The sequence below is a fragment of the Phyllobates terribilis genome, unplaced genomic scaffold, assembly GCF_046119375.1.
Source record: "Phyllobates terribilis strain yellow unplaced genomic scaffold, ASM4611937v1 Scaffold_11__3_contigs__length_659146591, whole genome shotgun sequence".
Lineage (NCBI taxonomy): Eukaryota > Metazoa > Chordata > Amphibia > Anura > Dendrobatidae > Phyllobates > Phyllobates terribilis.
In genome coordinates, this window is record NW_027362771.1 from 655,739,857 (window position 1) to 655,764,640 (window position 24,784).

The following is a 24,784-nucleotide window of genomic DNA, read 5'->3' on the forward strand; positions in this document are numbered from 1 at the left end:
TATATAGGGGTCTGGAGGGGATTGTAGTGGGGGCTCTGCGGGGGTTGCACTACATGCTCTCGTATATAGGTGTCTGGAGGGGATTGTAGTGGGGTCTCTGCGTGGGTTGCACTACATGCTCTCGTATATAGGGGTCTGGAGGGGATTGTAGTGGGGTCTCTGCGGGGGTTGCACTACATGCTCTCGTATATAGATGTCTGGAGGGGATTGTAGTGGGGTCTCTGCGGGGTTGCACTACCTGATCTCGTATATAGGGGTCTGGAGGGGATTGTAGTGGGGTCTCTGCGGGGTTGCACTACCTGATCTCGTATATAGATGTCTGGAGGGGATTGTAGTGGGGTCTCTGCGGGGGTTGCACTACATGCTCTCGTATATAGATGTCTGGAGGGGATTGTAGTGGGGTCTCTGCGGGGTTGCACTACCTGATCTCGTATATAGGGGTCTGGAGGGGATTGTAGTGGGGTCTCTGCGGGGGCTGCACTACATGCTCTCGTATATAGATGTCTGGAGGGGATTGTAATGGGGTCTCTGCGGGGGTTGCACTACATGCTCTCGTATATAGGGGTCTGGAGGGGATTGTAGTGGGGGCTCTGCGGGGGTTGCACTACATGCTCTTGTATATAGAGGTCTGGAGGGGATTGTAGTGGGGTCTCTGCGGGGGTTGCACTACATGCTCTTGTATATAGAGGTCTGGAGGGGATTGTAGTGGGGTCTCTGCGGGGGTTGCACTACATGCTCTCGTATATAGATGTCTGGAGGGGATTGTAGTGGGGTCTCTGCGGGGGTTGCACTACATGCTCTTGTATATAGATGTCTTTAGGGGATTGTAGTTGGGTCTCTGAGGGGGTTGCACTACATGCTCTCGTATATAGGGGTCTGGAGGGGATTGTAGTGGGGTCTCTGCGGGGGTTGCACTACATGCTCTCGTATATAGATGTCTGGAGGGGATTGTAGTGGGGTCTCTGTGGAGGTTGCACTACATGCTCTCGTATATAGGGGTCTGGAGGGGATTGTAGTGGGGTCTCTGCGGGGATGCACTACATGCTCTCGTATATAGTGGTCTGGAGGGGATTGTAGTGGGGTCTCTGCGGGGGTTGCACTACATGCTCTCGTATATAGATGTCTGGAGGGGATTGTAGTGGGGTCTCTGCGGGGGTTGCACTACATGCTCTCGTATATAGGGGTCTGGAGGAGATTGTAGTGGGGTCTCTGCGGGGGTTGCACTACATGCTCTCCTATATACATGTCTGGAGGGGATTGTAGTGGGGTCTCTGCGGGGTTGCACTACATGCTCTCGTATATAGTGGTCTGGAGGGGATTGTAGTGGGGTCTCTGCGGGGGTTGCACTACCTGCTCTCGTATATAGATGTCTGGAGGGGATTGTAGTGGGGTCTCTGCGGGGGTCGCACTACATGCTCTCGTATATAGTGGTCTGGAGGGGATTGTAGTGGGGTCTCTGCGGGGGTTGCACTACATGCTCTCCTATATACATGTCTGGAGGGGATTGTAGTGGGGTCTCTGCGGGGTTGCACTACATGCTCTCGTATATAGGGGTCTGGAGGGGATTGTAGTGGGGTCTCTGCGGAGGTTGCACTACATGCTCTCGTATATAGATGTCTTGAGGGGATTGTAGCGGGGTCTCTGCGGGGGTTGCACTACATGCTCTCGTATATAGGGGTCTGGAGGGGATTGTAGTGGGGTCTCTGCGGAAGTTGCACTACATGCTCTCGTATATAGATGTCTGGAGGGGATTGTAGTGGGGTCTCTGCGGAGGTTGCACTACATGCTCTCGTATATAGATGTCTTGAGGGGATTGTAGTGGGGTCTCTGCGGGGGTTGCACTACATGCTCTCGTATATAGATGTCTGGAGGGGATTGTAGTGGGGTCTCTGCGGGGGTTGCACTACATGCTCTTGTATATAGGGGTCTGGAGGGGATTGTAGTGGGGGCTCTGCGGGGGTTGCACTACATGCTCTTGTATATAGGGGTCTGGAGGGGATTGTAGTGGGGGCTCTGCGGGGGTTGCACTACATGCTCTTGTATATAGGGGTCTGGAGGGGATTGTAGTGGGGGCTCTGCGGAAGTTGCACTACATGCTCTCGTATATAGATGTCTGGAGGGGATTGTAGTGGGGTCTCTGCGGGGGTTGCACTACATGCTCTCGTATATAGATGTCTGGAGGGGATTGTAGTGGGGTCTCTGCGGGGGTTGCACTACATGCTCTTGTATATAGAGGTCTGGAGGGGATTGTAGAGGGGTCTCTGCGGGGGTTGCACTACATGCTCTCGTATATAGATGTCTGGAGGGGATTGTAGTGGGGTCTCTGCGGAAGTTGCACTACATGCTCTCGTATATAGATGTCTGGAGGGGATTGTAGTGGGGTCTCTGCGGGGGTTGCACTACATGCTCTCGTATATAGGGGTCTGGAGGGGATTGTAGTGGGGTCTCTGCGGAGGTTGCACTACATGCTCTCGTATATAGGGGTCTGGAGGGGATTGTAGTGGGGTCTCTGCGGGGGTTGCACTACATGCTCTCGTATATAGATGTCTGGAGGGGATTGTAGTGGGGTCTCTGCGGAGGTTGCACTACATGCTCTCGTATATAGGGGTCTGGAGGGGATTGTAGTGGGGTCTCTGCGTGGGTTGCACTACATGCTCTCGTATATAGGGGTCTGGAGGGGATTGTAGTGGGGTCTCTGCGGGGGTTGCACTACCTGCTCTCGTATATAGATATCTGGAGGCGATTGTATTGGGGTCTCTGCGGGGGTTGCACTACATGCTCTCATATATAAGGGTTTGGAGGCGATTGTAGTGGGGTCTCTGCGGGGGTTGCACTACATGCTCTCGTATATAGGGGTCTGGAGGGGATTGTAGTGGGGTCTCTGCGGAGGTTGCACTACATGCTCTAGTATATAGATGTCTGGAGGGGATTGTAGTGGGGTCTCTGCGGGGGTTGCACTACATGCTCTCGTATATAGATGTCTGGAGGGGATTGTAGTGGGGTCTCTGCGGGGGTTGCACTACATGCTCTCGTATATAGATGTCTGCAGGGGGTTGTAGTGGGGTCTCTGCGGGGGTTGCACTACATGCTCTCGTATATAGATATCTGGAGGGGATTGTAGTGGGGTCTCTGCGGGGGTTGCACTACATGCTCTCGTATATAGATGTCTTGAGGGGATTGTAGTGGGGTCTCTGCGGGGGTTGCACTACATGCTCTCGTATATTGGGGTCTGAAGGGGATTGTAGTGGGGTCTCTGCGGATGTTGCACTACATGCTCTCGTATATAGATGTCTGGAGGGGATTGTAGTGGGGTCTCTGCGGAGGTTGCACTACATGCTCTCGTATATAGGGGTCTGGAGGGGATTGTAGTGGGGTCTCTGCGGGGTTGCACTACCTGATCTCGTATATAGATGTCTGGAGGGGATTGTAGTGGGGTCTCTGCGGGGGTTGCACTACATGCTCTCGTATATAGATGTCTGGAGGGGATTGTAGTGGGGTCTCTGCGGGGTTGCACTACCTGATCTCGTATATAGGGGTCTGGAGGGGATTGTAGTGGGGTCTCTGCGGGGGCTGCACTACATGCTCTCGTATATAGATGTCTGGAGGGGATTGTAATGGGGTCTCTGCGGGGGTTGCACTACATGCTCTCGTATATAGGGGTCTGGAGGGGATTGTAGTGGGGGCTCTGCGGGGGTTGCACTACATGCTCTTGTATATAGAGGTCTGGAGGGGATTGTAGTGGGGTCTCTGCGGGGGTTGCACTACATGCTCTTGTATATAGAGGTCTGGAGGGGATTGTAGTGGGGTCTCTGCGGGGGTTGCACTACATGCTCTCGTATATAGATGTCTGGAGGGGATTGTAGTGGGGTCTCTGCGGGGGTTGCACTACATGCTCTTGTATATAGATGTCTTTAGGGGATTGTAGTTGGGTCTCTGAGGGGGTTGCACTACATGCTCTCGTATATAGGGGTCTGGAGGGGATTGTAGTGGGGTCTCTGCGGGGGTTGCACTACATGCTCTCGTATATAGATGTCTGGAGGGGATTGTAGTGGGGTCTCTGTGGAGGTTGCACTACATGCTCTCGTATATAGGGGTCTGGAGGGGATTGTAGTGGGGTCTCTGCGGGGATGCACTACATGCTCTCGTATATAGTGGTCTGGAGGGGATTGTAGTGGGGTCTCTGCGGGGGTTGCACTACATGCTCTCGTATATAGATGTCTGGAGGGGATTGTAGTGGGGTCTCTGCGGGGGTTGCACTACATGCTCTCGTATATAGGGGTCTGGAGGAGATTGTAGTGGGGTCTCTGCGGGGGTTGCACTACATGCTCTCCTATATACATGTCTGGAGGGGATTGTAGTGGGGTCTCTGCGGGGTTGCACTACATGCTCTCGTATATAGTGGTCTGGAGGGGATTGTAGTGGGGTCTCTGCGGGGGTTGCACTACCTGCTCTCGTATATAGATGTCTGGAGGGGATTGTAGTGGGGTCTCTGCGGGGGTCGCACTACATGCTCTCGTATATAGTGGTCTGGAGGGGATTGTAGTGGGGTCTCTGCGGGGGTTGCACTACATGCTCTCCTATATACATGTCTGGAGGGGATTGTAGTGGGGTCTCTGCGGGGTTGCACTACATGCTCTCGTATATAGGGGTCTGGAGGGGATTGTAGTGGGGTCTCTGCGGAGGTTGCACTACATGCTCTCGTATATAGATGTCTTGAGGGGATTGTAGCGGGGTCTCTGCGGGGGTTGCACTACATGCTCTCGTATATAGGGGTCTGGAGGGGATTGTAGTGGGGTCTCTGCGGAAGTTGCACTACATGCTCTCGTATATAGATGTCTGGAGGGGATTGTAGTGGGGTCTCTGCGGAGGTTGCACTACATGCTCTCGTATATAGATGTCTTGAGGGGATTGTAGTGGGGTCTCTGCGGGGGTTGCACTACATGCTCTCGTATATAGATGTCTGGAGGGGATTGTAGTGGGTTCTCTGCGGAAGTTGCACTACATGCTCTCGTATATAGATGTCTGGAGGGGATTGTAGTGGGGTCTCTGCGGGGGTTGCACTACATGCTCTCGTATATAGATGTCTGGAGGGGATTGTAGTGGGGTCTCTGCGGGGGTTGCACTACATGCTCTTGTATATAGAGGTCTGGAGGGGATTGTAGAGGGGTCTCTGCGGGGGTTGCACTACATGCTCTCGTATATAGATGTCTGGAGGGGATTGTAGTGGGGTCTCTGCGGAAGTTGCACTACATGCTCTCGTATATAGATGTCTGGAGGGGATTGTAGTGGGGTCTCTGCGGGGGTTGCACTACATGCTCTCGTATATAGGGGTCTGGAGGGGATTGTAGTGGGGTCTCTGCGGAGGTTGCACTACATGCTCTCGTATATAGGGGTCTGGAGGGGATTGTAGTGGGGTCTCTGCGGGGGTTGCACTACATGCTCTCGTATATAGATGTCTGGAGGGGATTGTAGTGGGGTCTCTGCGGAGGTTGCACTACATGCTCTCGTATATAGGGGTCTGGAGGGGATTGTAGTGGGGTCTCTGCGTGGGTTGCACTACATGCTCTCGTATATAGGGGTCTGGAGGGGATTGTAGTGGGGTCTCTGCGGGGGTTGCACTACCTGCTCTCGTATATAGATATCTGGAGGCGATTGTATTGGGGTCTCTGCGGGGGTTGCACTACATGCTCTCATATATAAGGGTTTGGAGGCGATTGTAGTGGGGTCTCTGCGGGGGTTGCACTACATGCTCTCGTATATAGGGGTCTGGAGGGGATTGTAGTGGGGTCTCTGCGGAGGTTGCACTACATGCTCTAGTATATAGATGTCTGGAGGGGATTGTAGTGGGGTCTCTGCGGGGGTTGCACTACATGCTCTCGTATATAGATGTCTGGAGGGGATTGTAGTGGGGTCTCTGCGGGGGTTGCACTACATGCTCTCGTATATAGATGTCTGCAGGGGGTTGTAGTGGGGTCTCTGCGGGGGTTGCACTACATGCTCTCGTATATAGATATCTGGAGGGGATTGTAGTGGGGTCTCTGCGGGGGTTGCACTACATGCTCTCGTATATAGATGTCTTGAGGGGATTGTAGTGGGGTCTCTGCGGGGGTTGCACTACATGCTCTCGTATATTGGGGTCTGAAGGGGATTGTAGTGGGGTCTCTGCGGATGTTGCACTACATGCTCTCGTATATAGATGTCTGGAGGGGATTGTAGTGGGGTCTCTGCGGAGGTTGCACTACATGCTCTCGTATATAGGGGTCTGGAGGGGATTGTAGTGGGGTCTCTGCGGGGGCTGCACTACATGCTCTCGTATATAGATGTCTGGAGGGGATTGTAGTGGGGTCTCTGCGGGGGTTGCACTACATGCTCTCGTATATAGGGGTCTGGAGGGGATTGTAGTGGGGTCTCTGCGGGGGTTGCACTACATGCTGTCGTATATAGGGGTCTGGAGGGGATTGTAGTGGGGTCTCTGCGGGGATGCACTACATGCTCTCGTATATAGATGTCTGGAGGGGATTGTAGTGGGGTCTCTGCGGAGGTTGCACTACATGCTCTAGTATATAGATGTCTGGAGGGGATTGTAGTGGGGTCTCTGCGGGGGTTGCACTACATGCTCTCGTATATAGATGTCTGGAGGGGATTGTAGTGGGGTCTCTGCGGAGGTTGCTCTACATGCTCTCGTATATAGGGGTCTGGAGGGGATTGTAGTGGGGTCTCTGCGGGGATTGCACTACATGCGCTCGTATATAGATGTCTGGAGGGGATTGTAGTGGGGGCTCTGCGGAGGTTGCACTACATGCTTTCGTATATAGATGTCTGGAGGGGATTGTAGTGGGGTCTCTCCGGGGGTTGCACTACCTGCACTCGTATATAGGGGTCTGGAGGGGTCTGGAGGGGATTGTAGTGGGGTCTCTGCGGTGGTTGCACTACATCCTCTCGTATATAGATGTCTGGAGGGGATTGTAGTGGGGTCTCTGCGGAGGTTGCACTACATGCTCTCGTATATAGGGGTCTGGAGGGGATTGTTGTGGGGTCTCTGCGGTGGTTGCACTACCTGCTCTCGTATATAGATGTCTGGAGGGGATTGTAGTGGGGTCTCTGCGGGGCTTGCACTACATGCTCTCGTATATAGGGGTCTGGAGGGGATTGTAGTGGGGTCTCTGCGGGGCTTGCACTACATGCTCTCGTATATAGGGGTCTGGACGGGATTGTAGTGGGGTCTCTGCGGGGATGCACTACATGCTCTCGTATATAGATGTCTGGAGGGGATTGTAGTGAGGTCTCTGCGGGGGTTGCTCTACATGCACTTGTATATAGGGGTCTGGAGGGGATTGTAGTGGGGTCTCTGCGGGGGTTGCACTACATGTACTCGTATATAGATGTCTTGAGGGGATTGTAGTGGGGTCTCTGCGGGGGTTGCACTACATGTACTCGTATATAGATGTCTTGAGGGGATTGTAGTGGGGTCTCTGCGGAGGTTGCACTACATGCTCTTGTATATAGAGGTCTGGAGGGGATTGTAGTGGGGGCTCTGCGGGGGTTGCACTACATGCTCTTGTATATAGAGGTCTGGAGGGGATTGTAGTGGGGGTTCTGCGGGGGTTGCACTACATGCTCTCGTATATAGATGTCTGGAGGGGATTGTAGTGGGGTCTCTGCGGGGGTTGCACTACATGCTCTTGTATATAGGGGTCTGGAGGGGATTGTAGTGGGGTCTCTGAGGGGGTTGCACTACATGCTCTCGTATATAGATATCTGGAGGCGATTGTAGTGGGGTCTCTGCGGGGGTTGCACTACATGCTCTCATATATAGATGTCTGGAGGGGATTGTAGTGGGGTCTCTGCGGGGGTTGCACTACATGCTCTCGTATATAGGTGTCTGGAGGGGATTGTAGTGGGGTCTCTGCGGGGGTTGCACTACATGCTCTCGTATATAGATGTCTGGAGGGGATTGTAGTGGGGTCTCTGCGGGGTTGCACTACCTGATCTCGTATATAGGGGTCTGGAGGGGATTGTAGTGGGGTCTCTGCGGGGTTGCACTACCTGATCTCGTATATAGATGTCTGGAGGGGATTGTAGTGGGGTCTCTGCGGGGGTTGCACTACATGCTCTCGTATATAGATGTCTGGAGGGGATTGTAGTGGGGTCTCTGCGGGGGTTGCACTACATGCTCTCGTATATAGGGGTCTGGAGGGGATTGTAGTGGGGTCTCTGCGGGGGCTGCACTACATGCTCTCGTATATAGATGTCTGGAGGGGATTGTAGTGGGGTCTCTGCGGGGGTTGCACTACATGCTCTCGTATATAGATGTCTTGAGGGGATTGTAGTGGGGGCTCTGCGGGGGTTGCACTACATGCTCTTGTATATAGAGGTCTGGAGGGGATTGTAGTGGGGTCTCTGCGGGGGTTGCACTACATGCTCTCGTATATAGATGTCTGGAGGGGATTGTAGTGGGGTCTCTGCGGGGGTTGCACTACATGCTCTCGTATATAGATGTCTGGAGGGGATTGTAGTGGGGTCTCTGCGGGGGTTGCACTACATGCTCTGGTATATAGATGTCTGGAGGGGATTGTAGTGGGGTCTCTGCGGGGGTTGCACCGCATGCTCTCGTATATAGATGTCTGGAGGGGATTGTAGTGGGGTCTCTGCGGGGGTTGCACTACATGCTCTCGTATATAGATGTCTGGAGGGGATTGTAGTGGGGTCTCTGCGGGGGTTGCACTACATGCTCTCGTATATAGATGTCTGGAGGGGATTGTAGTGGGGTCTCTGCGGGGGTTGCACTACATGCTCTCGTATATAGATGTCTGGAGGGGATTGTAGTGGGGTCTCTGCGGGGGTTGCACTACATGCTCTCGTATATAGGGGTCTGGAGGAGATTGTAGTGGGTCTCTGCGGGGGTCGCACTACATGCTCTCGTATATAGTGGTCTGGAGGGGATTGTAGTGGGGTCTCTGCGGGGGTTGCACTACATGCTCTCCTATATACATGTCTGGAGGGGATTGTAGTGGGGTCTCTGCGGGGTTGCACTACATGCTCTCGTATATAGGGGTCTGGAGGGGATTGTAGTGGGGTCTCTGCGGAGGTTGCACTACATGCTCTCGTATATAGATGTCTTGAGGCGATTGTAGCGGGGTCTCTGCGGGGGTTGCACTACATGCTCTCGTATATAGGGGTCTGGAGGGGATTGTAGTGGGGTCTCTGCGGAAGTTGCACTACATGCTCTCGTATATAGATGTCTCGAGGGGATTGTAGTGGGGTCTCTGCGGGGGTTGCACTACATGCTCTCGTATATAGATGTCTGGAGGGGATTGTAGTGGGGTCTCTGCGGGGGTTGCACTACATGCTCTCGTATATAGGGGTCTGGAGGGGATTGTAGTGGGGTCTCTGCGGGGGTTGCACTACATGCTCTCGTATATAGATGTCTGGAGGGGATTGTAGTGGGGTCTCTGCGGGGGATGCACTACATGCTCTCGTATATAGGGGTCTGGAGGGGATTGTAGTGGGGTCTCTGCGTGGGTTGCACTACATGCTCTCGTATATAGATGTCTGGAGGGGATTGTAGTGGGGTCTCTGCGGAAGTTGCACTACATGCTCTCGTATATAGATGTCTGGAGGGGATTGTAGTGGGGTCTCTGCGGGGGTTGCACTACATGCTCTCGTATATAGGGGTCTGGAGGGGATTGTAGTGGGGTCTCTGCGTGGGTTGCACTACATGCTCTCGTATATAGATGTCTGGAGGGGATTGTAGTGGGGTCTCTGCGGGGGTTGCACTACATGCTCTCGTATATAGATATCTGGAGGCGATTGTATTGGGGTCTCTGCGGGGGTTGCACTACATGTACTCGTATATAGATGTCTGGAGGGGATTGTAGTGGGGTCTCTGCGGAGGTTGCACTACATGCTCTCGTATATAGGGGTCTGGAGGGGATTGTAGTGGGGTCTCTGCGGGGGTTGCACTACATGCTCTCGTATATAGATGTCTGGAGGGGATTGTAGTGGGGTCTCTGCGGGGGTTGCACTACATGCTCTCGTATATAGATGTCTGGAGGGGATTGTAGTGGGGTCTCTGCGGAGGTTGCACTACATGCTCTCGTATATAGATGTCTGGAGGGGATTGTAGTGGGGTCTCTGCGGGGGTTGCACTACATGCTCTCGTATATAGATGTCTGGAGGGGATTGTAGTGGGGTCTCTGCGGGGGTTGCACTACATGTACTCGTATATAGATGTCTGGAGGGGATTGTAGTGGGGTCTCTGCGGGGGTTGCACTACATGCTCTCGTATATAGTTGTCTGGAGGGGATTGTAGTGGGGTCTCTGCGGGGGTTGCACTACATGCTCTCGTATATAGGGGTCTGGAGGGGATTGTAGTGGGGTCTCTGCGGGGGTTGCACTACATGCTCTTGTATATAGATGTCTGGAGGGGATTGTAGTGGGGTCTCTGCGGGGGCTGCACTACATGCTCTCGTATATAGGGGTCTGGAGGGGATTGTAGTGGGGTCTCTGCGGGGGTTGCACTACATGCTCTCGTATATAGAGGTCTGGATGGGATTGTAGTGGGGTCTCTGCAGGGGTTGCACTACATGCTCTCGTATATAGAGGTCTGGATGGGATTGTAGTGGGGTCTCTGCGGGGGATGCACTACATGCTCTCGTATATAGGGGTCTGGAGGGGATTGTAGTGGGGTCTCTGAGGGGGTTGCACTACATGCTCTCGTATATAGATGTCTGGAGGGGATTGTAGTGGGGTCTCTGCGGAGGTTGCACTACATGCTCTTGTATATAGATGTCTGGAGGGGATTGTAGTGGGGTCTCTGCGTGGGTTGCACTACATGCTCTCGTATATAGAGGTCTGGATGGGATTGTAGTGGGGTCTCTGCAGGGGTTGCACTACATGCTCTCGTATATAGAGGTCTGGATGGGATTGTAGTGGGGTCTCTGCGGGGGATGCACTACATGCTCTCGTATATAGGGGTCTGGAGGGGATTGTAGTGGGGTCTCTGAGGGGGTTGCACTACATGCTCTCGTATATAGATGTCTGGAGGGGATTGTAGTGGGGTCTCTGCGGAGGTTGCACTACATGCTCTCGTATATAGGGGTCTGGAGGGGATTGTAGTGTAGTCTCTGCGGAGGTTGCACTACATGCTCTCGTATATAGGGGTCTGGAGGGGATTGTAGTGGGGTCTCTGCGGGGGTTGCACTACATGCTCTCGTATATAGATGTCTGGAGGGGATTGTAGTGGGGTCTCTAAGGGGGTTGCACTACATGCTCTTTTATATAGGGGTCTGGAGGGGATTGTAGTGGGGTCTCTGCGGGGGTTGCACTACATGCTCTCGTATATAGATATCTGGAGGGGATTGTAGTGGGGTCTCTGCGGAGGTTGCACTACATGCTCTCGTATAAAGGGGTCTGGAGGGGATTGTAGTGGGGTCTCTGCGGGGGTTGCACTACATGCTCTTGTATATAGATGTCTGGAGGGGATTGTAGTGGGGTCTCTGCGGGGGTTGCACTACATGCTCTCGTATTTAGATGTCTGGAGGGGATTGTAGTGGGGTCTCTGCGGAGGTTGCACTACATGCTCTCGTATATAGGGGTCTGGAGGGGATTGTAGTGGGGTCTCTGCGGGGGTTGCACTACATGCTCTCGTATATAGGGGTCTGGAGGGGATTGTAGTGGGGTCTCTGAGGGGGTTGCACTACATGCTCTCGTATATAGATGTCTGGAGGGGATTGTAGTGGGGTCTCAGCGGGGGTTGCGCTACATGCTCTCGTATATAGATGTCTTTAGGGGATTGTAGTGGGGTCTCTGCGGGGGTTGCACTACATGCTCTCGTATATAGGGGTCTGGAGGGGATTGTAGTGGGGGCTCTGCGGGGGTTGCACTACATGCTCTCGTATATAGGGGTCTGGAGGGGATTGTAGTGGGGTCTCTGCGGAGGTTGCACTACATGCTCTCGTATATAGGGGTCTGGAGGGGATTGTAGTGGGGTCTCTGCGGGGGTTGCACTACATGCTCTTGTATATAGATGTCTTGAGGGGATTGTAGTGGGGTCTCTGCGGGGGTTGCACTACATGCTCTCGTATATAGATGTCTTGAGGGGATTGTAGTGGGGTCTCTGCGGGGGTTGCACTACATGCTCTCGTATATAGATGTCTTGAGGGGATTGTAGTGGGGTCTCTGCGGGGGTTGCACTACATGCTCTCGTATTTAGATGTCTGGAGGGGATTGTAGTGGGGTCTCTGAGGGGGTTGCACTACATGCTCTTGTATATAGATGTCTTTAGGGGATTGTAGTTGGGTCTCTGAGGGGGTTGCACTACATGCTCTCGTATATAGGGGTCTGGAGGGGATTGTAGTGGGGTCTCTGAGGGGGTTGCACTACATGCTCTCGTATATAGATGTCTGGAGGGGATTGTAGTGGGGTCTCAGCGGGGGTTGCGCTACATGCTCTCGTATATAGATGTCTTTAGGGGATTGTAGTGGGGTCTCTGCGGGGGTTGCACTACATGCTCTCGTATATAGGGGTCTGGAGGGGATTGTAGTGGGGGCTCTGCGGGGGTTGCACTACATGCTCTCGTATATAGGGGTCTGGAGGGGATTGTAGTGGGGTCTCTGCGGAGGTTGCACTACATGCTCTCGTATATAGGGGTCTGGAGGGGATTGTAGTGGGGTCTCTGCGGGGGTTGCACTACATGCTCTTGTATATAGATGTCTTGAGGGGATTGTAGTGGGGTCTCTGCGGGGGTTGCACTACATGCTCTCGTATATAGATGTCTTGAGGGGATTGTAGTGGGGTCTCTGCGGGGGTTGCACTACATGCTCTCGTATATAGATGTCTTGAGGGGATTGTAGTGGGGTCTCTGCGGGGGTTGCACTACATGCTCTCGTATATAGATGTCTGGAGGGGATTGTAGTGGGGTCTCTGCGGGGGTTGCACTACATGCTCTCGTATATAGGGGTCTGGAGGGGATTGTAGTGGGGTCTCTGCGGAGGTTGCACTACATGCTCTCGTATATAGGGGTCTGGAGGGGATTGTAGTGGGGTCTCTGCGGGGGTTGCACTACATGTACTCGTATATAGATGTCTGGAGGGGATTGTAGTGGGGTCTCTGCGTGGGTTGCACTACATGCTCTCGTATATAGATGTCTGGAGGGGATTGTAGTGGGGTCTCTGCGGGGGTTGCACTGCATGCTCTCGTATATAGATATCTGGAGGCGATTGTATTGGGGTCTCTGCGGGGGTTGCACTACATGCTCTCGTATATAGATGTCTGGAGGGGATTGTAGTGTGGTCTCTGCGGGGGTTGCACTACATGCTCTCGTATATAGGGGTCTGGAGGCGATTGTAGTGGGGTCTCTGCGGGGGTTGCACTACATGCTCTCGTATATAGTTGTCTGGAGGGGATTGTAGTGGGGTCTCTGCGGGGGTTGCACTACATGCTCTCGTATATAGGGGTCTGGAGGCGATTGTAGTGGGGTCTCTGCGGGGATGCACTACATGCTCTCGTATATAGGGGTCTGGAGGGGATTGTAGTGGGGTCTCTGCGGGGGTTGCACTACATGCTCTCGTATATAGGGGTCTGGAGGGGATTGTAGTGGGGTCTCTGCGGGGGTTGCACTACATGCTCTCGTATATAGGGGTCTGGAGGGGATTGTAGTGGGGTCTCTGCGGGGGTTGCACTACATGCTCTCGTATATAGGGGTCTGGAGGGGATTGTAGTGGGGTCTCTGCGGAGGTTGCACTACATGCTCTCGTATATAGATGTCTGGAGGGGATTGTAGTGGGGTCTCTGCGGAGGTTGCACTACATGCTCTCGTATATAGATGTCTGGAGGGGATTGTAGTGGGGTCTCTGCGGGGGTTGCACTACATGCTCTCGTATATAGGGGTCTGGAGGGGATTGTAGTGGGGTCTCTGCGGGGGTTGCACTACATGCTCTCGTATATAGGGGTCTGGAGGGGATTGTAGTGGGGTCTCTGCGGAGGTTGCACTACATGCTCTCGTATATAGGGGTCTGGAGGGGATTGTAGTGGGGTCTCTGCGGAGGTTGCACTACATGCTCTCGTATATAGATGTCTGGAGGGGATTGTAGTGGTGTCTCTGCGGAGGTTGCACTACATGCTCTCGTATATAGGGGTCTGGAGGGGATTGTAGTGGGGTCTCTGCGGGGGTTGCACTACATGCTCTCGTATATAGGGGTCTGGAGGGGATTGTAGTGGGGTCTCTGCGGGGGTTGCACTACATGCTCTCGTATATAGGGGTCTGGAGGGGATTGTAGTGGGGTCTCTGCGGAGGTTGCACTACATGCTCTCGTATATAGATGTCTGGAGGGGATTGTAGTGGGGTCTCTGCGGAGGTTGCACTACATGCTCTCGTATATAGATGTCTGGAGGGGATTGTAGTGGGGTCTCTGCGGAGGTTGCACTACATGCTCTCGTATATAGATGTCTGGAGGGGATTGTAGTGGGGTCTCTGCGGGGGTTGCACTACATGCTCTCGTATATAGATGTCTGGAGGGGATTGTAGTGGGGTCTCTGCGGAGGTTGCACTACATGCTCTCGTATATAGATGTCTGGATGGGATTGTAGTGGGGTCTCTGCGGGGGTTGCACTACATGCTCTTGTATATAGATGTCTGGAGGGGATTGTAGTGGGGTCTCTGCGGGGGTTGCACTACATGCTTTCGTATATAGGGGTCTGGAGGGGATTGTAGTGGGGTCTCTGAGGGGGTTGCACTACATGCTCTCGTATATAGATGTCTGGAGGGGATTGTAGTGGGGTCTCTGCGGGGGTTGCACTACATGCTCTCGTATATAGATGTCTGGAGGGGATTGTAGTGGGGTCTCTGAGGGGGTTGCACTACATGCTCTCGTATATAGGGGTCTGGAGGGGATTGTAGTGGGGTCTCTGCGGGGGTTGCACTACATGCTCTCGTATATAGGGGTCTGGAGGGGATTGTAGTGGGGTCTCTGAGGGGGTTGCACTACATGCTCTCGTATATAGGGGTCTGGAGGGGACTGTAGTGGGGTCTCTGCGGAGGTTGCACTACATGCTCTCGTATATAGAGGTCTGGAGGGGATTGTAGTGGGGTCTCTGCGGGGGTTGCACTACATGCTTTCTTATATAGGGGTCTGGAGGTGATTGTAGTGGGGTCTCTGCGGGGGTTGCACTACATGCTCTCGTATATAGATGTCTGGAGGGGATTGTAGTGGGGTCTCTGCGGAGGTTGCACTACATGCTCTCGTATATAGATGTCTGGAGGGGATTGTAGTGGGGTCTCTGCGGGGGTTGCACTACATGCTCTCGTATATAGATGTCTGGAGGGGATTGTACTGGGGTCTCTGAGGGGGTTGCACTACATGCTCTCGTATATAGATGTCTGGAGGGGATTGTAGTGGGGTCTCTGCGGGGGTTGCACTACATGCTCTCGTATATAGATGTCTGGAGGGGATTGTACTGGGGTCTCTGAGGGGGTTGCACTACATGCTCTCGTATATAGATGTCTGGAGGGGATTGTAGAGGGGTCTCTGCGGGGGTTGCACTACATGCTCTCGTATATAGATGTCTGGAGGGGATTGTAGTGGGGTCTCTGCGGGGGTTGCACTACATGCTCTCGTATATAGTGGTCTGGAGGGGATTGTAGTGGGGTCTCTGCGGGGGTTGCACTACATGCTCTCGTATATAGATGTCTGGAGGGGATTGTAGTGGGGTCTCTGCGGGGGTTGCACTACATGCTCTCGTATATAGGGGTCTGGAGGGGATTGTAGTGGGGTCTCTGCGGGGGTTGCACTACATGCTCTCGTATATAGGGGTCTGGAGGGGATTGTAGTGGGGTCTCTGCGGAGGTTGCACTACATGCTCTTGTATATAGATGTCTTTAGGGGATTGTAGCGGGGTCTCTGTGGGGGTTGCACTACATGCTCTCGTATATAGATGTCTGGAGGGGATTGTAGTGGGGTCTCTGCGGGGGTTGCACTACATGCTCTTGTATATAGATGTCTGGAGGGGATTGTAGTGGGGTCTCTGCGGGGGTTGCACTACATGCTCTCGTATATAGATGTCTGGAGGGGATTGTAGTGGGGTCTCTGCGGGGGTTGCACTACATGCTCTTGTATATAGATGTCTGGAGGGGATTGTAGTGGGGTCTCTGCGGGGGTTGCACTACATGCTCTCGTATATAGATGTCTGGAGGGGATTGTAGTGGGGTCTCTGCAGGGTTGCACTACATGCTCTCGTATATAGGGGTCTGGAGGGGATTGTAGTGGGGTCTCTGCAGGGTTGCACTACATGCTCTCGTATATAGGGGTCTGGAGGGGATTGTAGTGGGGTCTCTGCGGGGGTTGCACTACATGCTCTCGTATATAGATATCTGGAGGGGATTGTAGTGGGGTCTCAGCGGGGGTTGCGCTACATGCTCTCGTATATAGATGTCTGGAGGGGATTGTAGTGGGGTCTCTGCGGGGGTTGCGCTACATGCTCTCGTATATAGGGGTCTGGAGGGGATTGTAGTGGGGTCTCTGCGGGGGTTGCACTACATGCTCTCGTATATAGATGTCTGGAGGGGATTGTAGTGGGGTCTCTGCGGAGGTTGCACTACATGCTCTTGTATATAGATGTCTGGAGGCGATTGTAGTGGGGTCTCAGCGGGGGTTGCGCTACATGCTCTCGTATATAGATGTCTGGAGGGGATTGTAGTGGGGTCTCTGCGGGGGTTGCGCTACATGCTCTCGTATATAGGGGTCTGGAGGGGATTGTACTGGGGTCTCTGCGGGGGTTGCACTACATGCTCTCGTATATAGGGGTCTGGAGGGGATTGTAGTGGGGTCTCTGCGGGGGTTGCACTACATGCTCTCGTATATAGGGGTTTGGAGGGGATTGTAGTGGGGTCTCTGCGGGGGTTGCACTACATGCTCTCGTATATAGATGTCTGGAGGGGATTGTAGTGGGGTCTCTGCGGGGGTTGCACTACATGCTCTCGTATATAGGGGTCTGGAGGGGATTGTAGTGGGGTCTCTGCGGGGGTTGCACTACATGCTCTCGTATATAGGGGTCTGGAGGGGATTGTAGTGGGGTCTCTGAGGGGGTTGCACTACATGCTCTCGTATATAGATATCTGGAGGGGATTGTAGTGGGGTCTCTGCGGGGGTTGCACTACATGCTCTCGTATATAGGGGTCTGGAGGGGATTGTAGTGGGGTCTCTGCGGGGGTTGCACTACATGCTCTCGTATATAGGGGTCTGGAGGGGATTGTAGTGGGGTCTCTGCGGGGGCTGCACTACATGCTCTCGTATATAGATGTCTGGAGGGGATTGTAGTGGGGTCTTTGCGGAGGTTGCACTACATGCTCTCGTATATAGGGGTCTGGAGGGGATTGTAGTGGGGTCTCTCCGGGGGTTGCACTACATGTACTCATATATAGATGTCTGGAGGGGATTGTAGTGGGGTCTCTCCGGGGGTTGCACTACATGCTCTCGTATATAGGGGTCTGGAGGGGATTGTAGTGGGGTCTCTGAGGGGGTTGCACTACATGCTCTCGTATATAGGGGTCTGGAGGGGACTGTAGTGGGGTCTCTGCGGAGGTTGCACTACATGCTCTCGTATATAGGGGTCTGGAGGGGATTGTAGTGGGGTCTCTGCGGGGGTTGCACTACATGCTTTCTTATATAGGGGTCTGGAGGCGATTGTAGTGGGGTCTCTGCGGGGGTTGCACTACATGCTCTTGTATATAGATGTCTGGAGGCGATTGTAGTGGGGTCTCTGCGGAGGTTGCACTACATGCTCTCGTATATAGATGTCTGGAGGGGATTGTAGTGGGGTCTCTGCGTGGGTTGCACTACATGCTCTCGTATATAGATGTCTGGAGGGGATTGTAGTGGGGTCTCTGCGGGGGTTGCACTACATGCTCTCGTATATAGATGTCTGGAGGGGATTGTAGTGGGTCTCTGCGGGGGTTGCACTACATGCTCTCGTATATAGATGTCTGGAGGGGATTGTACTGGGGTCTCTGAGGGGGTTGCACTACATGCTCTCGTATATAGATGTCTGGAGGGGATTGTAGTGGGGTCTCTGCGGGGGTTGCACTACATGCTCTCGTATATAGATGTCTGGAGGGGATTGTACTGGGGTCTCTGAGGGGGTTGCACTACATGCTCTCGTATATAGATGTCTGGAGGGGATTGTAGTGGGGTCTCTCCGGGGGTTGCACTACATGCTCTCGTATATAGATGTCTGGAGGGGATTGTAGTGGGGTCTCTGCGGGGGTTGCACTACATGCTCTCGTATATAGATGTCTGGAGGGGATTGTAGTGGGGTCTCTGCGGGGGTTGCACTACATGTTCTTGTATATAGATGTCTGGAGGGGATTGTAGTGGGGTCTCTGCGGAGGTTGCACTACGTGCTCTCGTATATAGGGGTCTGGAGGGGATTGTAGTGGGGTCTCTGCGGGGGTTGCACTACATGCTCTCGTATATAGGGGTCTGGAGGGGATTGTAGTGGGGTCTCTGCGGAGGTTGCACTACATGCTCTTGTATATAGATGTCTTTAGGGGATTGTAGCGGGGTCTCTGCGGGGGTTGCACTACATGCTCTCGTATATAGATGTCTGGAGGGGATTGTAGTGGGGTCTCTGCGGGGGTTGCACTACATGCTCTCGTATATAGATGTCTGGAGGGGATTGTAGTGGGGTCTCTGCGGGGGTTGCACTACATGCTCTCGTATATAGGGGTCTGGAGGGGATTGTAGTGGGGTCTCTGCGGGGGTTGCACTACATGCTCTCGTATATAGATGTCTGGAGGGGATTGTAGTGGGGTCTCTGCAGGGTTGCAATACATGCTCTCGTATATAGGGGTCTGGAGGGGATTGTAGTGGGGTCTCTGCAGGGTTGCACTACATGCTCTCGTATATAGGGGTCTGGAGGGGATTGTAGTGGGGTCTCTGCGGGGGTTGCACTACATGCTCTCGTATATAGATATCTGGAGGGGATTGTAGTGGGGTCTCAGCGGGGGTTGCGCTACATGCTCTCGTATATAGATGTCTGGAGGCGATTGTAGTGGGGTCTCAGCGGGGGTTGCGCTACATGCTCTCGTATATAGATGTCTGGAGGGGATTGTAGTGGGGTCTCTGCGGGGGTTGCACTACATGCTCTCGTATATAGGGGTCTGGAGGGGATTGTAGTGTGGTCTCTGCGGGGGTTGCACTACATGCTCTCGTATATAGATATCTGGAGGGGATTGTAGTGGGGTCTCTGCGGGGGTTGCACTACATGCTCTCGCATATAGGGGTCTGGAGGGGATTGTAGTGGGGTCTCTGCGGGGGTTGCACTACATGCTCTCGTATATAGATATCTGGAGGGGATTGTAGTGGGGTCTCTGCGGGGGTTGCACTACATGCTCTCGTATATAGATGTCTGGAGGCGATTGTAGTGGGGTCTCTGCGGGGGATGCACTACATGCTCTTGTATATAGATGTCTGGAGGGGATTGTAGTGGGGTCTCTGCGGCGGTTGCACTACATGCTCTCGTATATAGATGTCTGGAGGGGATTGTAGTGGGGTCTCTGCGGGGGTTGCACTACATGCTCTCGTATATAGATGTCTGGAGGGGATTGTAGTGGGGTCTCTGCGGGGGTTGCACTACATGCTCTCGTATATAGATGTCTGGAGGGGATTGTAGTGGGGTCTCTACGGGGGTTGCACTACATGCTCTCGTATATAGATGTCTGGAGGGGATTGTAGTGGGGTCTCTACGGGGGTTGCACTACATGCTCTCGTATATAGGGGTCTGGAGGGGATTGTAGTGGGGTCTCTGCGGGGATTGCACTACATGCTCTCGTATATAGATATCTGGAGGGGATTGTAGTGGGGTCTCTGCGGGGGTTGCACTACATGCTCTCGTATATAGGGGTCTTGAGGGGATTGTAGTGGGGGCTCTGTGGGGGTTGCACTACATGCTCTCGTATATAGATGTCTGGAGGGGATTGTAGTGGGGTCTCTGCGGGGGTTGCACTACATGCTCTTGTATATAGATGTCTTGAGGGGATTGTAGTGGGGTCTCGGCGGGGGTTGCACTACATGCTCTTGTATATAGATGTCTTGAGGGGATTGTAGTGGGGTCTCGGCGTGGGTTGCACTACATGCTCTTGTATATAGATGTCTTGAGGGGATTGTAGTGGGGTCTCTGCGGAGGTTGCACTACATGCTCTTGTATATAGAGGTCTGGAGGGGATTGTAGTGGGGTCTCTGCGGGGGTTGCACTACATGCTCTCGTATATAGATGTCTGGAGGGGATTGTAGTGGGGTCTCTGCGGAGGTTGCACTACATGCTCTCGTATATAGGGGTCTGGAGGGGATTGTAGTGGGGTCTCTGCGGGGATTGCACTACATGCTCTCGTATATAGATATCTGGAGGGGATTGTAGTGGGGTCTCTGCGGGGGTTGCACTACATGCTCTCGTATATAGGGGTCTTGAGGGGATTGTAGTGGGGGCTCTGTGGGGGTTGCACTACATGCTCTCGTATATAGGGGTCTTGAGGGGATTGTAGTGGGGGCTCTGTGGGGGTTGCACTACATGCTCTCGTATATAGATGTCTGGAGGGGATTGTAGTGGGGTCTCTGCGGGGGTTGCACTACATGCTCTCGTATATAGATGTCTGGAGGGGATTGTAGTGGGGTCTCTGCGGGGGTTGCACTACATGCTCTTGTATATAGATGTCTGGAGGGGATTGTAGTGGGGTCTCTGCGGGGGTTGCACTACATGCTCTTGTATATAGATGTCTTGAGGGGATTGTAGTGGGGTCTCGGCGGGGGATGCACTACATGCTCTCGTATATAGGGGTCTGGAGGGGATTGTAGTGGGGTCTCTGCGGGGGTTGCACTACATGCTCTTGTATATAGATGTCTTGAGGGGATTGTAGTGGGGTCTCTGCGGAGGTTGCACTACATGCTCTCGTATATAGATGTCTGGAGGGGATTGTAGTGGGGTCTCTGCGGAGGTTGCACTACATGTACTCGCAAATAGATGTCTGGAGGGGATTGTAGTGGGGTCTCTGCGGGGATGCACTACATGCTCTCGTATATAGGGGTCTGGAGGGGATTGTAGTGGGGTCTCTGAGGGGGTTGCACTACATGCTCTCGTATATAGATGTCTGGAGGGGATTGTAGTGGGGTCTCTGCGGGGGTTGCACTACATGCTCTTGTATATAGATGTCTGGAGGGGATTGTACTGGGGTCTCTGCGGGGGTTGCACTACATGCTCTTGTATATAGATGTCTTGAGGGGATTGTAGTGGGGTCTCGGCGGGGGTTGCACTACATGCTCTTGTATATAGATGTCTTGAGGGGATTGTAGTGGGGTCTCTGCGGAGGTTGCACTACATGCTCTTGTATATAGATGTCTTGAGGGGATTGTAGTGGGGTCTCTGCGGAGGTTGCACTACATGCACTCGTATATAGATGTCTGGAGGGGATTGTAGTGGGGTCTCTGCGGAGGTTGCACTACATGTACTCGCAAATAGATGTCTGGAGGGGATTGTAGTGGGGTCTCTGCGGGGATGCACTACATGCTCTCGTATATAGGGGTCTGGAGGGGATTGTAGTGGGGTCTCTGAGGGGGTTGCACTACATGCTCTCGTATATAGATGTCTGGAGGGGATTGTAGTGGGGTCTCGGCGTGGGTTGCACTACATGCTCTTGTATATAGATGTCTTGAGGGGATTGTAGTGGGGTCTCTGCGGAGGTTGCACTACATGCTCTCGTATATAGATGTCTGGAGGGGATTGTAGTGGGGTCTCTGCGGAGGTTGCACTACATGTACTTGCAAATAGATGTCTGGAGGGGATTGTAGTGGGGTCTCTGCGGGGATGCACTACATGCTCTCGTATATAGGGGTCTGGAGGGGATTGTAGTGGGGTCTCTGAGGGGGTTGCACTACATGCTCTCGTATATAGATGTCTGGAGGGGATTGTAGTGGGGTCTCTGCGGGGGTTGCACTACATGCTCTTGTATATAGATGTCTGGAGGGGATTCTAGTGGGGTCTCTGCGGGGGTTGCACTACATGCTCTTGTATATAGATGTCTGGAGGGGATTGTAGTGGGGTCTCTGCGGAGGTTGCACTACATGTACTCGTATATAGATGTCTGGAGGGGATTGTAGTGGGGTCTCTGCGGGGGTTGCACTACATGCTCTTGTATATAGATGTCTTGAGGGGATTCTAGTGGGGTGTCTGCGGGGGTTGCACTACATGCTCTTGTATATAGATGTCTGGAGGGGATTGTAGTGGGGTCTCTGCGGGGGTTGCACTACATGCTCTCGTATATAGGGGTCTGGAGGGGATTGTAGTGGGGTCTCTGCGGGGGTTGCACTACATGCTCTCGTATATAGATATCTGGAGGCGATTGTAGTGGGGTCTCTGCGGGGGTTGCAATACATGCTCTCGTATATAGATGTCTGGAGGGGATTGTAGTGGGGTCTCTGCGGGGGTTGCACTACATGCTCTTGTATATAGATGTCTTGAGGGGATTGTAGTGGGGTCTCTGCGGGGGTTGCACTACATGCTCTCGTATATAGGGGTCTGGAGGGGATTGTAGTGGGGTCTCTGAGGGGGTTGCACTACATGCTCTCGTATATAGATGTCTGGAGGGGATTGTAGTGGGGTCTCTGCGGGGGTTGCACTACATGCTCTTGTATATAGATGTCTGGAGGGGATTGTAGTGGGGTCTCTGCGGAGGTTGCACTACATGCTCTCGTATATAGATGTCTGGAGGGGATTGTAGTGGGATCTCTGCGGGGGTTGCACTACATGCTCTTGTATATAGATGTCTTGAGGGGATTGTAGTGGGGTCTCTGCGGGGGTTGCACTACATGCTCTTGTATATAGATGTCTTGAGGGGATTGTAGTGGGGTCTCTGCGGGGGTTGCACTACATGCTCTCGTATATAGGGGTCTGGAGGGGATTGTAGTGGGGTCTCTGCGGGGGTTGCACTACATGCTCTTGTATATAGATGTCTTGAGGGGATTGTAGTGGGGTCTCTGCGGGGGTTGCACTACATGCTCTCGTATATAGATGTCTGGAGGGGATTGTAGTGGGGTCTCTGCGGGGGTTGCACTACATGCTCTCGTATATAGGGGTCTGGAGGGGATTGTAGTGGGGTCTCTGCGGGGGTTGCGCTACATGCTCTCGTATATAGATGTCTGGAGGGGATTGTAGTGGGGTCTCTGCGGGGGTTGCACTACATGCTCTCGTATATAGATATCTGGAGGGGATTGTAGTGGGGTCTCTGCGGGGGTTGCACTACATGCTCTCGTATATAGATATCTGGAGGGGATTGTAATGGGGTCTCTGCGGGGGTTGCACTACATGCTCTCGTATATAGATATCTGGACGGGATTGTAGTGGGGTCTCTGCGGGGGATGCACTACATGCTCTTGTATATAGATGTCTGGAGGGGATTGTAGTGGGGTCTCTGCGGGGGTTGCACTACATGCTCTCGTATATAGATGTCTGGAGGGGATTGTAGTGGGGTCTCTGCGGGGGTTGCACTACATGCTCTCGTATATAGATGTCTGGAGGGGATTGTAGTGGGGGCTCTGCGGGGGTTGCACTACATGCTCTCGTATATAGGGGTCTGGAGGGGATTGTAGTGGGGTCTCTGCGGGGATTGCACTACATGCTCTCGTATATAGATATCTGGAGGGGATTGTAGTGGGGTCTCTGCGGGGGTTGCACTACATGCTCTCGTATATAGATGTCTGGAGGCGATTGTAGTGGGGTCTCTGCGTGGGTTGCACTACATGCTCTCGTATATAGATGTCTGGAGGGGATTGTAGTGGGGTCTCTGCGGGGGTTGCACTACATGCTCTCGTATATAGATGTCTGGAGGCGATTGTAGTGGGGTCTCTGCGGGGGTTGCACTACATGCTCTCGTATATAGATGTCTGGAGGCGATTGTAGTGGGGTCTCTACGGGGGTTGCACTACATGCTCTTGTATATAGATGTCTGGAGGGGATTGTAGTGGGGTCTCTGCGGCGGTTGCACTACATGCTCTCGTATATAGATGTCTGGAGGGGATTGTAGTGGGGTCTCTGCGGGGGTTGCACTACATGCTCTCGTATATAGATGTCTGGAGGGGATTGTAGTGGGGTCTCTACGGGGGTTGCACTACATGTACTCGTATATAGATGTCTGGAGGGGATTGTAGTGGGGTCTCTGCGGGGGTTGCACTACATGCTCTCGTATATAGATGTCTGGAGGGGATTGTAGTGGGGTCTCTGCGGGGTTTGCACTACATGCTCTCGTATATAGATGTCTGGAGGCGATTGTAGTGGGGTCTCTGCGGAGGTTGCACTACATGCTCTCGTATATAGGGGTCTGGAGGGGATTGTAGTGGGGTCTCTGCGGGGGTTGCACTACATGCTCTCGTATATAGATGTCTGGAGGGGATTGTAGTGGGGTCTCTGCGGGGGTTGCACTACATGCTCTCGTATATAGATATCTGGAGGGGATTGTAGTGGGGTCTCTGCGGGGGTTGCACTACATGCTCTCGTATATAGGGGTCTTGAGGGAATTGTAGTGGGGGCTCTGTGGGGGTTGCACTACATGCTCTTGTATATAGATGTCTGGAGGGGATTGTAGTGGGGTCTCTGCGGAGGTTGCACTACATGCTCTCGTATATAGATGTCTGGAGGGGATTGTAGTGGGGTCTCTGCGGAGGTTGCACTACATGCTCTCGTATATAGGGGTCTGGAGGGGATTGTAGTGGGGTCTCTGCGGGGATGCACTACATGCGCTCGT

The 24,784-nt window shown here is 53.3% G+C and overlaps 1 protein-coding gene across 2 annotated transcripts in view; it reads left to right on the plus strand.

Moving 5' to 3' along the window:
* NEURL4 (neuralized E3 ubiquitin protein ligase 4) overlaps positions 1-24,784 on the plus strand; it is a 254,722-nt gene that overhangs the window by 86,577 nt on the left and 143,361 nt on the right. The window lies entirely within an intron of this gene.